We start from the raw sequence: 21,039 nt of genomic DNA, 5'->3' as shown, positions 1-21,039 counted from the left end.
GGAGGTTTAAGTTTATTTCCAAGATAGTAAGTTATCCTTATATGGTAATTTACCGATCTCTGGGATTTGACTGCAGGGACCCCCATCAATTCAGAAAACGGGGATCTGTAAGCGGGCTCACATCCCCTCCATTCGTTGTCTAAGGCCGTGTGTCCACGATCAGGATGACCGGCGGTATCGTCGGAGCGGCGAAGCCGCTCGGCGCTTAGCCCCGCCCCCTTTTGGGACGCGATGATGCCAGATGTGTTCACTGTACACATCCGGGATCATTGCACTCCTCGCATAGGGCCCTGTGTTATTCCTTGCGGCGACGCAGCGTCGCCGCAAGGAACACGGACATGCTGCGATCTGAAAAGACGCGCAGCATGTCCGGAGTCGCAGGGCCGCCGCGTGCGTGTTTCCACGCATAGTGGACACGGGATTTAAAAAATCCCCTCCACTATGCTGGAACATCTGGACGCTGCGTGTTTGACGCTGCAGCTCTGCGCAGCGTCAAACACGCAGCGTTTACTGACCGTGGACACGTACCCTAAGGGTACTGTCACACAGTGGCACTTTGGTCGCTACAACGGCACGATCCGTGACGTTCCAGCGATATAGTTACGATATCGCTGTGTCTGACACGCTACTGCGATCAGGGACCCCGCTGAGAATCGTACGTCGTAGCAGATCGTTTGAAACTTTATTTCGTCGTCAAGTGTCCTGCTGTGGCGGCATGATCGCATCGTGTCAGGGTACCGTCTCACAGTGGCACTTTTGTCGCTACGACGGTACGATCCGTGACGTTCCAGCGATATCCATACGATATCGCTGTGTCTGACACGCAGCAGCGATCAGGGACCCTGCTGAGAATCGTACGTCGTAGCAGATCGTTTGGAACTTTCTTTCGTCGCTGGATCTCCCGCTGTCATCGCTGGATCGTTGTGTGTGACAGCGATCCAGCGATGCGTTCGCTTGTAACCAGGGTAAACATCGGGTTACTAAGCGCAGGGCCGCGCTTAGTAACCCGATGTTTACCGTGGTTACCAGCGTAAAAGTAAAAAAAAACAAACAGTACATACTTACATTCCGGTGTCTGTCCTCCGGCGTCTCAGCTTCTCTGCACTGTGAGCGCCGGCCAGCCGGAAAGCGAGCACAGCGGTGACGTCACCGCTGTGCTTTCCAGCTGGCGGAGACACAGTGCAGAGAAGCAGAACGCCGGGGGACAGACACCGGAATGTAAGTATGTACTGTTTGTTTTTTTTTACTTTTACGCTGGTAACCACGGTAAACATCGGGTTACTAAGCGCGGCCCTGCGCTTAGTAACCCGATGTTTACCCTGGTTACCCGGGGACTTCGGCATCGTTGGTCGCTGGAGAGCCATCTGTGTGACAGCTCCCCAGCGACCACACAACGACTTACCAACGATCACGGCCAGGTCGTATCGCTGGTCGTGATCGTTGGTAAATCGTTATGTGAGACGGTACCCTAACAAAGATGTGCACGATATTCCCAATGTCCCGTATGACTTCTACATCGCAACTACGTCATGAAATTATCGCTCCAGCGCCGTGCATTGCAAAGTAGTCTACGACGCTGGAGCGATAATCAAGCGACGCTGCAACGTCACGGATCGTGCCGTCGGAGCGATCAAAGTGCCACTGTGTGACAGTACCCTAAGGGACTGCCAGAGAAAGCCGAGCTCAGCGTTCTGCTGATCTCACACCATCACGATGTTAAGGAAGCATCTACCACCAATGGAGAAAATGCAGAGAACAAACTGACTTTCTAATCCTCTGCATGTCAGTTGTTTATATGGATTTACGTCACAGATTTTACCTTTTGCATTGCGTACTGTGAACTCTGCTGAAAATCCGAGTCAGAATTTGTATTTAGATTTTGCCGAGGATTCACACCCAAAAATTGTCCACCGAACGTTTTCCTTATGGCTCGGCCTAGTACAATAATACTTTTAGGGTATGTGTACACGTTCAGGATTGCATCAGGATTTGGTCAGTATTTTACATCAGTATTTGTAGCCAAAACCAGGAGTGGGTGATAAATGCAGAAGTGGAGCAGATGTTTCTATTATACTTTTCCTCTAATTGTTCCACTCCTGGTTTTGGCTTACAAATACTGATGTAAAATACTGACCAAATCCTGATGCAATCCTGAACGTGGACACATACCCTAAGGAAAACTGAAAGAAAATATATGGAAGGAGCCAACCAACGAGGAAGCAAATGAAATAGTTTTGTGGTTACATTACTGAACTCCTGCAGCAGCTTGTAGCACTTATTTTGTTACACTACATCCTTCTTTGCAACCAATTATTTTTGTTTTCTTCTTCCTACCATGCATCTAAAAAAAAGAAAAAAAAAATAGCAAAAAAAGCTTCTCGGTTCAAGTGCAATCCGACAAAACATTGAATCACGCTCTGACCAATTTTATGCAATGGGGCCGTGCACATGTCCAATTTTTTACTCTGACAGCCGGTCCGGGGAGACAAAATGCAGAAGGTATCGGCAAAAATGCAGCATGCCCAAGATTGATCTGATATTGAGATTGTACTGTACTTGACTGTGGAAACCATCGTACTGCACTCGGATGACATCTGAGTGCAGTCTGACTTCCATGGACTGACAGGAGGAAAAAATGGAAAGGGCCCTTATATTGTTCTTGCACAGGGGCCCATTTCTCTCTGTGTCTGCTCCTGAGCTGATGTATCAGCCAACATTTCAAAACAAGCTGAATACATTAGTAGATCCAAAAATGTATATCAGAATGACTGTATGATCCTACTATTAAAATCAGTATTTTATGAGTCCTGCTATAAAATGAAACAGCTAATGAGTCCAAGTGTATTCAGCCCTCGGCCACACAGACTGATTGACAACTGCAGCTTAAACTGAGCATTGTGAGATTTCAGCAGCAGTGCTTCTGCTGAAGAGCGACACCAAAGAGCTGTCAGTCTGGCTAGTTGGGAAGAGATTCAACAGCAACGGAGCTGGGACACTAAGGAGCTATCAGTAAGGGTAGGTGGGCAGAGATTCAGCAGCAGGAAGGAGAAACTCTAGGGAGCTGTTAATAAGGCTAGGTGGCTGGAGATACAGCAGCAGGGAGGTGGTCCACTGAGGCATTGTCATCAGCCTATGTTGGCATAGATTCTATAGCAGCAGGAAGGTGGGACGCTAAGGAGCTATCAGTAAGGGTGTAGGTGGGCAGAGAATCAGCAGCTGGGAGCAGAAACTCTAGGGAGCTGTCAATAAGGCTAGGTGGCTGGAGATACAGCAGCAGGGAGGTGGGCCACTGAGGCGCTGTCATCAGGCTATGTTGGAGTAGACTCTATAGCTGCAGGAAGGTGGGACGCTAAGGAACTGTCAGTAAGGGTAGGTGGGCAGAGAATCAGCCAGAGGGAGGAGAAACTCTAGGGAGCTGTCAATAAGGCTAGGTGGCTGGAGATACGGCAGCAGGGAGGTGGGCCACTGAGGCTTTCAATCAGGATAGGTGGTCAGAGAATCATACTAATCTTTAAAAATGGATAAAATAGAGATCCTGACATTGATTATCAAAGAAAATACACCAGCTCCATCAGGTCTAAGATATGTATTTAATAATGTATATAGTTTGTATTGTAAAATCTAGTGGCAGATCCACTTCAAGTACTGTCACCCGCTGTGGTCCAGTCGCCCAAATGTATTTTAGCACTGCCCAGGAATCACAGCTAAAACAGGGGGTTGCTTAATTTATTCTTAAGGAAGTCTGAAGAATTCCTAACAATTTTCCCTTTACGAGAGGTTGTAGTAGACTGTAGTGCAGCTTTAGAGAACCTGATAGAGGGTGATGGAAATGTCAGGCATTCATAGTTTCCACACAAGTTACATTCACTTCAGCTGGCCCGTGTCCCGGGATGCACAAATCATTTCTATTGAGGGATTCTTAGGCCAGATGTTTTTCATGGATTTGGTTGCTGCAATGTATTTTATTAATTTCCATTTCTATCACTATTACTCATAAAATTAAATGGTAAAAGGCAATAAAAACATCAAGTGAGCGCCCAGATCTTATTTGTGGAGCCCCTGTCTGTCATATAAGATGATCTCAATAGTACTTGAAATCCTTGACTTGTTTGAGTACCTTAGTGGTATATATACAGTGCCTTGAAAAAGTATTCATACCCTGTGAACTTTTCCTTTTTTTTTTTTCCAAACTGTTTTTATTAAACATTTTCAATTAAACATTTTCAACATTAGCATATTAACATACAAACATAGGTACACGGAATTACCTCCCTCTTTCCGGTATTACAGAAGCCCATTATTAAAGACGGTAGCTATTTTAGCGTTCCAATTTGCAAATTCCCTGTGAACTTTTCCAATTTTTTTTTTCATGTTATAACCAGAAATGTAAATGGATTTTATGTGATATACCAACACTTAGTAGCACTAGAAATGGTAAAGAGAGGGGCGCAATAGCGCAGTTACCAAAATAACAATTAGTTTACTGTAAGGTAAAATTCTCACCTTTACACGTTGTGAGTAAGCACAACACATATAGTAAGTATTATAAGAGGGCTGCAGATGGCACCGGACCTGCGAAGGATCTTCAAGGAATTCTTGATAGGATATTCAAGCTGCCGACAATTCCACGCTCCTCCAAAATCAGACAAGGGAATCACAGATGGAGGAGCGCGGAATTGTCGGCATCTTGAATATCCTATGCGGAAACACTTAGCAGTAAGTATTTGTGAAATGTGAAGAAAATGATACATGGTTATTTAAAAAATATAAATCTGAAAATTCTGACATGCATTTGTATCCAGCTCCTCGAGGTTTGTCTCTACCAGCTTTGCACATCTAGAGGTGACAATTTTGCCCATCTTCATTGCTCACTTGCTCTCAGTGAGATTAGATGGAGACATCTGTGACCAACAAGTTGCAAGTCTTGAGATAGAATCTCTATAGGATTTAGGTCTAGACTATGATTGGGTCGTTCAGACATATGAATATGCTATGATCTAAACCATCCATTGTAGCAGAATGTTTAGGGTCGTTGTCCTGCTGGAAGGTAAACCTACACTCCAGTCTCAAGTCTTTTGTACCTTCTAACAAGTTTTCCTCTAGGTTTGCCCTGTATTTAGCTCCATCAACTCTGACCAGCTTCCCTGCCCCTGCTGAAGAAAAGCCTCCCCACAGCATTATGCTGCCACAACTATGTGTGACGGTGGGGATGGTGTTTTCAGGGTGATGTGCAGTGTTAATTTTTCATCACACATAGCATCTGAACAGAGTACCTTCTTCCACATGCTAGCTCTGTCCCCTACATGGCTTTTTGCAAACTGCAAATGGGAATTCGTATGACTTGCTGTCAAATTTAGCTTTCTTTTTGCCACAAAGACTAGATTTGTAGTGTATACGACTAAAAGTTGTCCTGTGAACAGATTCTTCCACCTGAGCTGTGGATCTCTGTAGCTCCTCCAGAGTAGCCATGGGCCTCTTGGCTGCTTCTCTAATTAGTGCCCTCCTTGCTTGAGATGTCAGTTCAGGTGGACGGCCATTTCTTGGTAGGTTTGCAGTTATGCCATACCCCTTCCATTTTAAATTGATGGTTGGAACAGTGAGATATTCAGAGCTTGTGCTTTTTTTTTTATAACCTAATCCTACTTTAATCTTCTCCACAACTTTATCCCTGACCTATCTGGTGTGTTTCTTTGTTTTCATGATGCTCTTTGACCCCTAATGTTCTGAAACAAACCTCTGAGGCCTTCACAGAACAGTTCTGGTTATACTAAGAATAAATTACACACAGGTGGACTAAATTTACTAATGATGTGACTTCTGGATGCAATTGGTCGCTCAGGATTATATTTAGTGGTATCAAGCTATAGAGGGCTGAATACAAATGCACGTCATTATTTTCAAATTTGTATTTTAAAAATAATTAGAAAATGATGTTTCATTTCCTTTATACTGCGCAAATACTTTGTGTTGGTATATCACAGAAAATCCCGATAAAAAACATTTAAGTTTGTGGGTGTAAAGTGAAAAAATGTGGTAAAGTTCACCGGGAATGAATATTTTTTCAAGGCATTGTATATAAATTGAAATTGCAACACCAAGAAGGAAAAGTTGTGGAATTAAGGAAATCGCAGGAGAGTTATGTTAATTAAATGGAGAAATGGAAACAAAATTTTTCAAACATTTCGATTTATTCAGTATCAAGTATGAAATAAATATGCACGCACTTACATGCCTTGTGTGATGTCAATACGTTTATTATTAATTATCTGAGGAATGTTCTGCCATGGTGAATGCACTTGGGCACAAAAACCATCAAGGTGCTACTGGCAGCTTCTTTTGCAATTGTCGACCAATGACATCCCAAATGTGCTCGATGGGAGACAAGTCCGGAGACGCTGCAGGCCGTGGTAGCATGTTTAGGCCATGCAGGCTGCTCACAGTGGCACGAGCATCATGCAGCCTCACGTGATGCTACAAGTGAAATTGTACGTTACATTCTAAGTCTAAGGTGTAGGTTCTACACGAACTATCAGAAGACTTTTGTGCGATATTGTGCTACCAACCACACATCCACTTACTGTTGTTCTATTGACTTTACGCCACAGACGCCATCTCAAAGTCTATTATCATGAAGGGTAAGATGGGAATAGAGGCTGGAATCAAGGTTTATCCCCTGCAGTCTCATGAGTCCCAATTTTGTCTTGGATGCTGTGATAGTCAGAGATGGTCTGGAGACCACAAAGGCAACACAAAATAAAGGCCTTCAGAAGGGAACATCACACTGGTCCTCCTAGAATTATGGTGTTGGGTGGCATAATGTGCAGTAGCCATACTCCTCTAGTCTTCATTCTAGAGTTTTTTCAATGTACTCCAACTACACGGTGTTACATTGATTTTCATGGAACCAGTGGTGTGGCCATTTCTCCAAAGTGTCCCAATAACCATTTTTCAAACTAAAGTGTCTCATGTTGTTAGTGCTACTGTGAGCAGCCTGCGTGTTCTAAATGTGCCACCATATCCTGCAGCGTCTCCTGACTTGTGTTATGGCTGCTGTCCCCTCCACTGCTGTGTCTACTTACCTCTTCAGGCGTCGCGCTGTCGTAGCCTCCGTTGCAGTCGTTCCCTCCGCTGTCTCCGCTCCTGGATCCGCTATCCCGCTTCCTCCTCGCCGCTCTGGTCGTCTCGCCGCCGTCTCCTCTGCTGCGGTCGCCGCCGCCGCTGTCTTGGGGGTTTATGTTCCGCCTTCTCCTCCTCAGTGCCACGCTGATCCTCCATCCTCTCATTCTGCCAATAAGGGGCTTCAGCATGGTGCTCTTTTCCATTCATTCTCCCGGCCTGTTTCTGCTTCATGTATGCGCCGTACGTCGCGGGCGCGCTCTTCTCTCCTCTATTAACCCTCTCATCTCCTTCCCAGTAGCCCTTGTGTCCCAATCAGCCTTCAGCACAGGGTATTTCAGGCAGCCCCACCATTCTGGCAGCGCCTGATTATCATGTGCACTCCATACATGCTTCTGGCCCATTCGCTGTCCCGTCCTGCTTACTTGGCAGTTCTAACCTTCTTGTTCGGACCTTTTTGACTCTCACTGTCTGTATCCTGTGCTTCATTTCTTCTGAGCCGTCCCTCTTGGTTCCAGCTGTTGCGGTATCTGACTCCCTCGGGCCTGCTCCTCACGATCCCTGTATAGGGGTTGGTCTCCCAGGTCCGCTCACCCATGGGAGCTTCAGTGCCGTGACCCAGAGGGTCCACTCTTGCTTTACATCTCTCCCAACGTCATAGTATCATAACTTGTCTCCCATCGTGCACATCTGGAAAGTCAGTTTTCAACGATTTCAAAGGGAGCTGCCAGCAGCGGAGTTTGATGATTTGCCCAAGTGCATTCAGAGCGGTAAAACATTTTTCAGACAACTTTTAATAACCTCATTGATAGTAGCCAAGGATTTAAGTGCGGGGATTTCTGCATGTGGCGCTCATACTCGAGACTGAATAAATTGAGATGTTTTGAAATATTTGTTTCGATTTTCTTTATCCTTTGCATGTCAACAACATCTCTATCCTTCCTGTGAGTTCCATAATTCCACAATTTTTCCTCATTCTGTATATATATATGTATGTATGTATATATACATACACTTATACGCTTTGGTGTTATAGCAACATATGACTTTAGACACATTCCTTACCTTTTGTTATAAAAAAACTAAATTCTGTATTCATTTGTTTCATAAAGGAGGTGTCTGGGCTTAATGTTTTAAACCTTTAAAATAATTGAATAAATTATACAATATTGATGGCCTGTTGTCCTCTATCTAGCACTGCCCGCGTCCTCTAATGCTCTCTGTACTTCCTGTTCGGTCAAGACCGCTGCAGCCAATTACTGTCTGGGACTCACCCAGCGAGCACAAGATCAGGCATCCTGTAGATACAGTGGACGACGGATAACTTTTAATTTTAGGATATCCATTTATACAGTATGTTCCTGGGATATGTCTTCATCTTCCCTCTATGTAAATCGAGTCTTTTTTTTAATATGGTCCTCTTTAACATACAGTACAGACCAAAAGTTTGGACACACCTTCTCATGTAAAGATTTTTCTGTATTTTCATGACTCTGAAAATTGTACATTCACACTGAAGGCATCAAAACTATAAATTAACACATGTGGAATTATATACTTAACAAAAAAGTGTGAAACAACTGAAATTATGTCTTATATTCTAGGTTCTTCAAAGTAGCCACCTTTTGCTTTGATGACTGCTTTGCACACTCTTGGCATTCTCTTGATGAGCTTCAAGAGGTAGTCACCGGGAATGGTCTTCACTTCACAGGTGTGCCCTGTCCGGTTTAATAAGTGGGATTTCTTGCCTTATAAATGGGGTTGGGACCATCAGTTGTGTTGAGCAGAAGTCTGGTGGATACACAGCTGATAGTCCTACTGAATAGACTGTTAGAATTTATATTATGGCAAGAAAAAAGCAGCTAAGTAAAGAAAAATGAGTGGCCATCATTACTTTAAGAAATGAAAGTCAGTCAGTCCGAAAAATTGAAATAAATATAAAAATATTTGCGCTAAAAATTCCAGTAAAATAAAATGAATAGGGACATAACACCGTATAGAACTTAAAAAAATCCTGCCATAGATGCAGAAAAAGTATTACCTCCGTCTCCGTCAAGTTTGTGATTTTTCAACATTTTATAAAAGGCACGACGGCTCATTGACAGCTGGTTATGAGATGGAATTCAAACTTTTCTTGATTTCTCCCTAATAACTGCAGCACTTGAGTAAACATTTGGGAACTTAAGATTTTTCACTGCGATTCCGGACACTCACTTCAACATTTTTTTTTTGCCTTTTCAACAACATCTCCTACAAAATACCACAGACATTTTTTCCAGTGCACGAGAAACAGTAAAATCCAGAGTAAACTCCAAATGGCTGAAGCTTTGCTGATTCATGATTCACGGTCTCTAAAAAGTGCGGACTATGGAAAAATGTGATAATGTGATACACACGGTATGTAACTAATGAAAAACAATCGTATGGTTCCATCGAGTCTGCAGGAAAACATTTAATTTAGGCTCGTACCTCGGAGAGGACTGAGCGAGGTTTATTATGCCCGAGAGCTTGGAGCGATGTATACCGAGTATATGGAATGGAATGGTTTTACTTTGTTTCTATAAATCTGACAAAAACTTGTCCATTGAGAAGTTATCTATGCTGCAAAGTGTCCAACCAGCTGATTAATGGGAAACTATTCTGGAAGTCATGTGCGGCACTAGAAAATAAATATATTGCTGGTAGTGATGAGCGGACGTGCTTGGATAAAGTGTTATCTGAGCATGCTCGTGTGCTAATCGAGTGTCTTCGCGTGCTCGAAAAATATGTGCGAGTCCCTGCAGCTGCATGTCTCGACAGCCGCAATACATGGCGGGATTGCCTGACAGCCGTGAGACATGCAACCGCGCGGACTCAAACATATTTGTCGACCATTCCGAAGACACTCAGTAAGCACACGAGCATGCTCGAATAATGCCATTTCCAAGCACGTTCATTCATCTCTAATTGATGGCTGAACAAGGTGCTATCAATACAGTTTATAGGTACAAAGTGACATATAAGCCCCTGGTACAAGAACAACTTCTCTGCTATCTATGTATGCTGTGATTTGTGGCTGATTCCTGCATAGATTTCTGCTATTTTGTACAATATGTCCATTTATTACTCACACTTTAAAGGGAATCCACCAGGTCCCCTAACTATCCCCATCCAGTACTACAGTAGTATAGATGTAGATTTTTTTAAAGGGAAACTTGTCATCTGATTCATGCTGCCAAAACCATGAACTACAGGAGAGGCTGGCTCGGTTATTGCAGTTGTGAGTATTTTACTCTGAAAAGTTGGAAAAAATTTACTTTGAAAAGCCAGCCAGAGATCATGCATTTCAACTGCCTCCTCTGAAAGGCTATGGGATTCGTTAGAGCATACAAGGATCAAACTTATTAAAAAAATGTAATCTATAATATAAAAAAATACAGTATAAAATATATAAAAAGCTAAAGCGACACACAAATATGCAAAACATTTATAAAAAAAAAAAAAAGGGGAAAAGTAACAGATATACCTAAACATTTCAATCTACAGTTGTCTTCTGTTTCCTTGAGGTAAGGAGAAATGAATTATGGATCCCACATATGAACGCTGATCCCCACATGTTCCCATTGTGTCACCCATATTTTATATGCCTGATCCTGGGCTTATATTTCCAGAACGGCCTGGATTGGACTATTTAAAAATTGCTGTCTGTGACTGGACGGTCCGCTAATTTACGGGACAGGGTCTTGCATTTCAATATCCTGTGTCTCTAGCTACTCCCTCCATACAGTACGTAGGAAATATTCAGCTTGGCTATAATAACCATTTGCTAACCCTTTCAGGCTCAGAGTGACCAGGGTGGGTTATCGGGATTGACAGTTCTGTGCTCATAGCAAGAAGATCCCTTTGTTCTGAGTCCTGGCAATACTGGTAAATCCAGTTTGTCCTTTAGTCAACTAAATGTAACTCTACTGCTGTTATATATTCCTCTATAATTATATTTTTCCTTCACACTGGGTCCGATTTAGACCTGCATTGCCGATTTTGATTCAACCCTTGAATCAAAATTGGACGTCTCCATGATTTTCTCACGACTCGATCTGCAAAAAATCACGGATACGTGAATAAGACCATAGACTATCACATGTACGCGTGCTATCTGTGAAAACCACACATAGTATCATACATGAAAATCAGAAGTCTAAATGAGCCCTAAGGAGATGCTCCAACTGGGAGATGCTGTTGAGGACCGGCCTTGAAATACTCAGCTGAGACATTTACCGTAGACTTTGATGAATTATTTTCTGTATTTTTACAGTTACTTTTCATTTTGTTGTCTTTTGGAATTGATTGCAGTTTTTGTGAGAAATTTTTAAAACTGAAGCAGGTGCTTCATTCATTTTGCTTAAAATAAAAAAAAAAATTGTTCTTATATTTGGCCTCTTCGGGGTTCATGTTTTGAAAAATGGAGAAAACTGCCCAAAAATAACTGGAATACATAAAATCACTAGATTGCGCTAGATTTATCAACTTTTTAAAAAGTCACTTTTTTTAATTAGTATAAAACATGTGGAAAGACCACGTTGACGTAAAAATCAGAAGACTAACTAAACAACAGTTAGCCAAATCAGATCTCATACTTTGCACTGATGAGGGGCAATACCCCGAAACACTGTGTCGGCAACTTGAGGTTCTGATTTGGCTTTTATCCTAAGTCACATTTTGAGGCTTAAACTTTAGTCCAGAGCCTCTCACCTAGCCAAATCAGTTCTCATACTTTGCATTGACGAGGGGCAATACCCCGAAACACTGTGTCTACAACTTGAGAATCTGATTTAGCACATATCAAGGCTCGTTAAAGGGTTACTTCTTCCAACAGTTGGCGCTATAGAGTTCAAGTACCGTATTTTCCGGCATATAAGACGACTTTTTAACCCCTGAAAATCATCTCAAAAGTCGGCGGTCGTCTTATACGCCGGGTACGGCGTGTGCAGGGAGCGGTCCTGTATGGTTCCCAGGGTCTGGAGGAGAGGAGACTCTCCTTCAGGCCCTGGGATCCATATTTATGTAAAAAAAAAGAATAAAAATAAAAAATATGGGATATACTTACCCTCCGACGGCCCGCGGCTCTCAGCGGTGCAAGCGGCGGCCTCCGTTCCTAAGGATGCATTGAGTGAAGGACCTTCGATGATGTCACGGTCACAAGACCGGTCATGCGACCGCGACGTCATTCGAAGGTCCTTCGCTCAATGTATCCTTAGGAACGGAGGCTGCTGCTTGCACCGCTGAGAGCCGGGGGCCGTCGGAGGGTAAGTATATCCCATATTTTTTTTTATTATTTTTTTTTTTACATGAATATGGATTCCAGGGCCTGAAGGAGAGTCTCCTCTCCTCCAGACCCTGGGAACCATCCGCACCGCACACGCCGTATAAGATGACTGGGCATATAAGATGTCCCCCGTCTTATACGGCGAATATATCCCAAACTCCATATTTTATATGGAAAAGTTGGGGGTCGTCTTATACGCCCAGTCATCTTATACACCAGAAAATACGGTACTCTTCCTAACTGAAGAGGCCATTTGCTTATTAAATTTCCTATAGGAGCATTGCACAGTGATGCCAGAGCCGGTATGTCACTCTCTGCAAGGAGAAACGTTCCCCCTTAGACCTCAGTCCAGAGCCTCTCACCAAACCTAATCAGTTCTCATGCCTCACACTGACGAGGGGCAATACCACGAAACACCGATTCTGCAAATAGACATTCTGATTTGGTTTTTATCCTAAGTCACATTTCAAGGCCTGTTAAAGGGTCGATAGTGACTTGTAGAATTTCTACTTCCAACAAATTGCGCTATAGAGTTTAAGTCCTCTGAAGAGGCAATTTACATATGGTCTCTTTTGACACTTGAGAAAGGTATAGGGTGACAAATCCAACTTACGGTATGTCCGAGGAGGTAGCACCCAGCTCACCTACAATGTTATACGTACTTGGTCCTCTCTGATCTGGTGATCCAGGAGGAGACCTGTAGTGATCAGTGGCTCAGTAAAGGCCAGGAGAGTATAATTTGGATTTGGGATGGCCAGCTTAAAATGTGACAGTTTCAGCAGTCACATTCCGTACTTGCAAGCGTCATCCTAAATGAAGGACGATCGTAAGCACTGCAGGATCTATAGGGTTCCCTGGAGCAAAGCATTCATGGTGCAACCTTTGAAAAATCTTGGAAAACCCTTTAAAAAAACATAGGGTTGTAATTTGCAAGAATAACTTTGAAAATCTCAATATTTTTTTTTTTAGTCTTGAGTTGAAATTATTTATTAGGAGTAATTGCCACAATGTTTGTTTGTTAAGGAATGTAAGTACAGTAAATATCCTGACCTCCCTTGGGATGTCTGCTTTAAATTAGTAGCCTAAAATATGTTCATTGCTTTTTTTTTTACATTTCTGATTTCTGTTTGCTTTTAGCGGAGGTTCAGATGCCAAAATTTGCATTACAGAATTTAGAAATCAGATTGACCTAAAGGGTCTTGGACCACCTCTTTTTCCTATATTAAAAGCTCTAACATCAAGGGTTTACCGAAAGTTAAATATGCTTCTAACTATGTAAAATGAATCCGAGCTGATTTGGACTTTTTGGCCACAACTACTAAACAGTGTGATCCATACTCCAAATCTAATAAATAGAGAATAAGAAAAGCCTGTAGAAAGCTTCAGATTTGGAGGCCACTTTGATCACATTTCTGAACAGGAAAGAAACCAAAATTGCCTAATAAAGAAAATTACAAACTTTAATTTAAATTTTTTTCCAGGCTGGACACATTAATGAAAAAAAAAGAAAGTTTAGTTACTTGTTAAAGGGAATCATTCAGCAGGTTTTTTTTCTATGTACCATAATCTGACCGTAGCATGATATAGGGGCAGTGACCCCGATTCCAGCGATGTGTCACTTACTGCGCTGCTTGCTCCAGTTTTGATAGAATCCTTGTTTTCCCTGTTGTAGATGTAGCAATGATCGGAATGCTGAGCTGTGTATAACTCCGCCCACACCCCTGATTGGCAGCTTTCTGTGCAAGCTGCCAATCAGTGGTGGGGGCGTGGTTACACAGATTAGGCTGTGAGGCCTATTCCTCTAGTGATAATCTCCTGCTGATAAAACACTGATTGTTTGAAACTAGAACACACATCCTAGTAACTGACCCATCCCTTGAATCAGTCTCTCTTGCCCTATACTATGCTGCTCTCAAATGAAATAGCAAAAACTTGCTGACAAGTTCCCTTTAAGCAAATAGTAACACTTGTGCTTTTCTGTGTGTCTGTTTATTCTTGGAGCTTTAGCAGAGAACTGTCCACATTGTGTATTCCCTTTTACTTCTACTGCAATCAGGATGCTGTAATTGTTGCAATGTTTCTCCATAATATAACTCATTAGTAACTAGATTTCCAGAAAACCACAGGAAGACAAATCAATGCAGCATATTTATGGAAAAGAATTCTCCACAGCACGTTTAAAGGTTATGTACACTTTTGCTGGTGCAAAATTTTTCGCCTTCAGAATCTACCTATTCTTTTATTTCAGGTGATTTTTCAGAAAAAAAAAATTGTGTGTACATTATGAATGACATTATTTCTGGTCATTATATGACTTGTATGCTGCATTTTTCACCATCTCTTTCCTCTCTTCTAATCTCCAATTTCCGGTGGATGGAAGCTTGCTGCTAGAATGTCTCTCTTACACAACACACACAGACATCAGGGATTTCGGCTCCTCTGTCTCTATGTGGCACTTCATCATCATCATCAGCATCATCATCAGCATGGAGTACATTATAAAGCAGTACTGAGCAGTGTAGCTGTAAATCCAGTTCTAGGGTGAGATAAAACAGTTACTGGAAAGCAGCAGCACAATTTCTCTCTGTCTCTCTTATTCTGCTCCTCGCTTTTTATAAACTTCAACAGGCGGTGTAACCTGATCCCTCAGTCAGATAGTGAGCTAGCAATCCCTCTTGCTTTGAGAAAGAAGGATTTTAGCAGCACTCCTGAGAGTGAACGATCAGTTCAGGAGGAGAAGTAGCTCACATGCAAAGAAATAAGCATGTTACAATATAAACATGCTGAGCATAGATGCTTCTAATATTTGCTTTTATTATTAATTTATGCAAACATTGAAGCAGCAGTGACCATTTAAAGCAAATCTATCAACGGATTCCAAAAAAACAAACTGCATACATTATTAAATCCGTTCCTCGGACCTGATGAGGCTCATATGCTTACTTTGAAAATTAAAAATAATCCTGATTCTACATGGGGATTATATGGGGGCAACAAAAGAGTGAGCGAGCTCATGTGTCTAATTGTATGTCCACTGTGTGGTGGTGGTATTTATTTAGAATTTTGTGGCACTGCAATCTATTAACTGTGCACTACATCATTTTTGGGATCTGCTATATAGCTACAAAATTACATGGTGCTTATAATTAGGCACTGGATGTTGAAGTGTGTGGTGAAACCCCTAGAGTCCAAAGCATAATCTGCATCTGGGTTCCATGTCATTTAGAATACTATTTTTTATTGAGAATTTCGTTTATTAAAATTACTATTAAATTGATTTCTATTTTTTAGGGGCTAACTCTAACCAGCATTGAAAGTTACTTACTCAAAAAATTGAGTTAAATATCTTTTAAAATAACCTGCGCTCCTTTGATTCTTCGGCTTTTTTTGTTTTTTTGCTGTGTCTCTCCATTGCAGAGATATTCACATTTGTTGGTTTTAGAGGAGAGTGTGACAAATACGTACACATGTGGAGAGACCTGTCAGTCTAGTGTAGCATGTTAGGGAGAATCAGCATGGGGTCGGACTGGGTTGGCAAAGGCCCCCCAGTAACATTGATTCTTGGGGCCACACTGTTCAGCTACGTGCAAAAATAACCTGACCCTGGTACACAAATTTACTTTAACTTCCATCTAATATTAATTTGGCTACCTTGTTTAATAATTGAGTGCATTATACCTTTTTCTGAAAATTGTCAATCAAGTGTAATAGCTCTACTCGTTAGCACTCCTTAACAGGGACGGCCTACCGGAGGATTCCACTGTTTTCCTGTTGGCCAGTCCGAGCCTGGATCGGCCTCAGACTAGTCAGTCCAGAAATATAATCCCCAGCCGGCTTCTCAAAGTATGTTTTCTCTAAAAAGCCGCAGCATTCCATAGTCAAACATGCCAAGTAGCAAGACTCTGAGTAATTAATCAGATGGCAGGTTACTTTATTGATTGGAGATGTGTAATTTTAAGAATTTGGGTTCCAATGCCAAATCCATAAAAGGTCTCTTCTGGTGTATTTTTATAAAGCAGAAGGACATCATGATCCGGATATGATCCCCACCCCCCACACAGCTACATCCCTGATTTCTTGCAATTAGGAAACAGGTTCTTTCATTTTTATTTTTTTAGTTTTTCTTTTATGACCATTGATGAACCGAAACAGCACAAATGAATGCATTACCTAGCTGCTAATACAATGTCCATTTGCCGGCACCCAGTTACGTGACATGTCAAGAACATGAAAACAAATCCATACAAACAAGATGCATACAGTACGAGTGAGCCGGATTAGGGAGCATCACCTGTCCATCTGGCGTACGCAGGAAATATCTAGGAGTCAGCGAGCAGAATCCATCGGGCGGGAGTGAGAGGAAAGATCTGTTCTGTTCTCAATATTTATCATATACGGTATCATAAGCAATGCCGGTATATCAGAAGCATGGGAGAGCAGGAATTCATATTTCATGGAATATTGGATATTGAGCAGGTTTAGTGCCTACATTTTGGATTATATAGGAAAATAGAAAAGAAAACTCCAGGAGGACTGAACTTGGGGGCAACGGTTGAGATGGGGACATGGTTTGTTTGTATGTGATCGAAGAGACAGTGGTTGTTTGCTTACATTACTTTCCATCTTTAAGGACGGAGCTTTTTACACTTCATTAATCTAGTGACTGAACCTCCAGTGCAAAACGTGAACCCCAATGTGCTCCCATCAGGGCAGTGATGGCTCCAGACTTATGAAGGTCCTTGGCTGATAGTCCCCCTTGGGGAACTTGAAAATGCAAACATGCATCAGTGCTGCAATATTACAGATTTGACTTTAATAACTTATGTACAATGAAGGTCAGCCGCAGGATGAATTTCACAGGTGTACCAATATGGCAGACACCGAGGTTTTTTTCTTTTCTTGTTGCCATGCACCCCACAATTGCGTTGCAAATCGATGGGGGCATTAGACGTCCTAAACTTGCACCTCCCACAAAATTTCCATCTTCTTAAATGCTTCTGTCATGATTGACGTCAGCATCTAGGACGTTAAAGTGCTGTGATTGGAGCTAGCTATATACCAAAGCCCTCACCTGAGGCTTCCGTAGGTAATGATCCCTCATAGAAAAGGGTCCCCCAATCCTCCACTCCCACATGCATGATCGTTCCTGATTATAGCCACCTAGACCTATGGTAATAACTGAGCATGATTCCTCCGCTGTCTGCTGCATCTAAGGCCCCCATAATGTTGTAGGTCGGCCATCACTGCTCTAAGGTCATGGTCAGTGTGAAATGTCAAAGGTTTTCCAAGAGGTCCCATCAGATGGGAAATGTGTTGCATGCTCCTCGGTGAACATATGTTGTGAAATCTGCATTTGTGCTCATGTTGCTTCTTAGATTAGTGTCTGTGTGATCAGTGTAAGCATCCCAGACAGCTTCTCCGATAATCCACATGTTTTCTGTTGCCCGTCCAGATGGCTTTTTGGACTTGAGTTTTTTTTCCATATCCAAAAGCTAAAACACAACAATGTATTGTACGGAGACAGGTGCAAAGACTGAGAAAACATGACCGAAGTCTGAAGGTCACAGGTCAAGCTCTAAACGTTCTGCCAGTGTTCTCGGTTCTCTGAGCCTGAAAAGCAAGTCTTGTAACAAAAAATGTATAGCTATGATGTGCTGGTAAATAATAATTTATTAAACCTTTAACAAAAAAAAATAAAATACTTTTTCTGGGATCGCTGGAGCACAATGCTATTTCTTCATCCTGGCCAGATGCAGCACAGTGCTTGCAAGCTGGATAGCGGTAGCAGTGGACGGTCTTCTAAGCAATGAGCTGTAAACAAAAGAAAAGAGTAAATATCTTAAGAACTGCAAATCAGGGCCGGTTTTAGGCAAAGTGGGGCCCTAGGCAAAAGTTTAAAATGGGGCCCCAAATGCTAACATATTGCACCAACAGAAACATTTTGGTTGTAGCTACATGCGCTGATTTCAGGCCACTAAACGAGCGTGATCAACAATATTGAAGTCATTCGCCACTTGTTTCCAGCCTCTTTACACTGGCTGGGGACAGAATGATCACTAGTAAATCAATCTGTCCCCATACAGTATCATCTTAGCAGAATATCTGCAGTTTTAACTGGGCGATGTGCTGATGAGAACAATGATTTTTGTTCCGGCATATACTGTAAATACATACACCGTACATACACACAGATACACATACCGTACATACACAGACATACACCTTACATGCATACACACATACAGTTATATACACAGATAGTATACACATACCGTACATACATATACCATACATACACACAAATACACATACATACACCGTACGTACACACAGATACACATACCGTACATACACAGACATACACCTTACATGCATACACACATACAGTTATATACACAGATAGTATACACATACCGTACATACATATACCATACATACACACAAATACACATACATACACCGTACGTACACACAGATACACATACAAATACCATCATACATACACATACCGTACATACACACATGCATACACCGTACATTCACACAAATGCCGTACACACATATACCGTACATACACAGATACAGTTATATACATATAGTACACACATACCGTACATACATATAAAATACACCCAAATGCACATACCGTACATACATACATATACCGTACATGCATACACACACATATACCGAACATACAGATACACATACACGTACCGTACATACACACATACAGTATATACACATACCGTACACACATATACATACACATATACTGTATGTACATGCACATAAACATACATATATACCATATATCCATACAAATTTATTGCACATACACAGATACACACATACTGTACATGCATACACACAGCCATACAACTATACCATATACATACACACATATACTGTACATACACAGATACACACACACAGATAGAAACATACACATAGATACACACAGATTCACACATACATATACAAGCATATACATACATACATACTAGTCTTGTATAGGTGATCAGATGAGCCCTGCAGGTCAGTTCAGCTGGAGAAGGCTGCAGACCCCACTGTGGGGGATGGGGCACAGAGCAGACAGCACCTGATGATAAATTCCCAGTAAGGGAGGAAAAGACTCAAATTCAAAAAGTTCCATGACTAAAATTATAAAGAGATAAGTTATAAAGAGCACTATAACTGCACATTACTTTTCAGGTCACTTCACAGCATACATTTTGCTGCCGTGCTGTCCCTGCAGTGAGCTCCTCCCCCATCTCTTCTCTGTGAGGAGACGCTGCAGCCTGCTCTGAACAGAACAGTGGAGGGAGCAGAAGACCCCCTGTAAGTCCTGCTCTTCCTCCATGATGGCTCTATGTGCTGTGCAGCCGGGGCCCCTGACTGTAGGCGAGCACTCACCATTGGGACGCTCCATGCAGGGGGACAGACGGCAGCCAGTGAGCGCTCTCCTCAGTCTGGTCACTGTGAGGTAAGGAAAGCGTTCATTGGCCAGCGTCTCTCCCTGCATGACACGCCCCCTTTTTGATCTCCTGCACTTCGCGCCCCGCTCTCTCCCCGACACTCGGTGTTCCATGATTACAGGAGGGAGTGAGAGGGGCCCGACCCTGCATGATACCGGGCCTGCCTGCAGGGGCCCCCCTCCACCTCTGGGCCCTGGAGCAATGCCATCAACAGTATGTCTGCCCCTGGCTGGGGGCCCCTAGGGCAGCGGGGGCCCCAGGCAGCTGCCTAGTCTGCCTGCCCCTAACGCCGGCCCTGCTGCAAATTTTGGCGTATGCAGACAACTACTTGAAATGGCGGAAACGAGCATGCAGCAAAGTTAAGTGTGCGGACAGCACCAGGAACAGCAGAGCTGAGTTGGTGGTAGAACTGTATTGTGGACAGCACTCAGGAGACACTGAGTAGATAGTCTGACACCTAGATGCAGCAGAGCCAAGTGTTCAGGGTGTCTAGATTCCTGGAACATGCACTGGTACTGATACTCAGGCAGTGTGCAGCTGCCTGACCCGGCCTCGAAAGTTCTAGGATGATGACATTAGAAGTACATGCTGGGCTACCACCATAGAAAAGGAAGATGCAGAGCCCGGCGCTGGAGCCCAGACAGGTGAATAATCAATGTCATAAATTCCATTTAACTCCTGGTTCCACTTAGTCCCAAATGATTTTTACTTCCCGGAATATGCATCCTTATTGTTAATATGCATATAAATCCAACGCAAAGTTTCTTTCTTGTACTTTTGTGTCTTTTTTTTTTCATCTCTGTCTATCCCTCTATGCATCCAGGTCACAGAGCAGTCCCATTCTTTTATTCTAAAATTACTTCTCCCAGCAGCACTTGCTTTTCCTTCTTGCTTCAGACCCTTCCCCCCGAGTTATCATCAAACCAATCTAAGTGTATGTCTCACGCGCCTCTGTGCACTGCTCCTGTACAGTACCCTGCCTGGCTGATTTTATCCTCTGCCATTTACATCAGTATAGCAGCATCATGGTTTTATATTATTATTATTACTACCTTGTTTCTCTCAAAGCTCAACTCTCCTGCACTCCTCCACAATGGAGTTTATAATTAGTAGTCAGTGCACAGCTGAGCTGTGTCTGTT

At 42.6% G+C, this 21,039-nt stretch overlaps 1 protein-coding gene across 3 annotated transcripts in view; it reads left to right on the top strand.

Annotated features, from left to right (window-relative positions):
* Positions 1–21,039, top strand: part of SLC1A7 (solute carrier family 1 member 7) — a 66,683-nt gene that overhangs the window by 15,272 nt on the left and 30,372 nt on the right. The window lies entirely within an intron of this gene.

This window comes from Ranitomeya variabilis, chromosome 8, assembly GCF_051348905.1.
Source record: "Ranitomeya variabilis isolate aRanVar5 chromosome 8, aRanVar5.hap1, whole genome shotgun sequence".
NCBI lineage: Eukaryota > Metazoa > Chordata > Amphibia > Anura > Dendrobatidae > Ranitomeya > Ranitomeya variabilis.
Note: the sequence above shows the minus strand (reverse complement) of the source record. Positions and strands in the feature narration are given on the sequence as shown.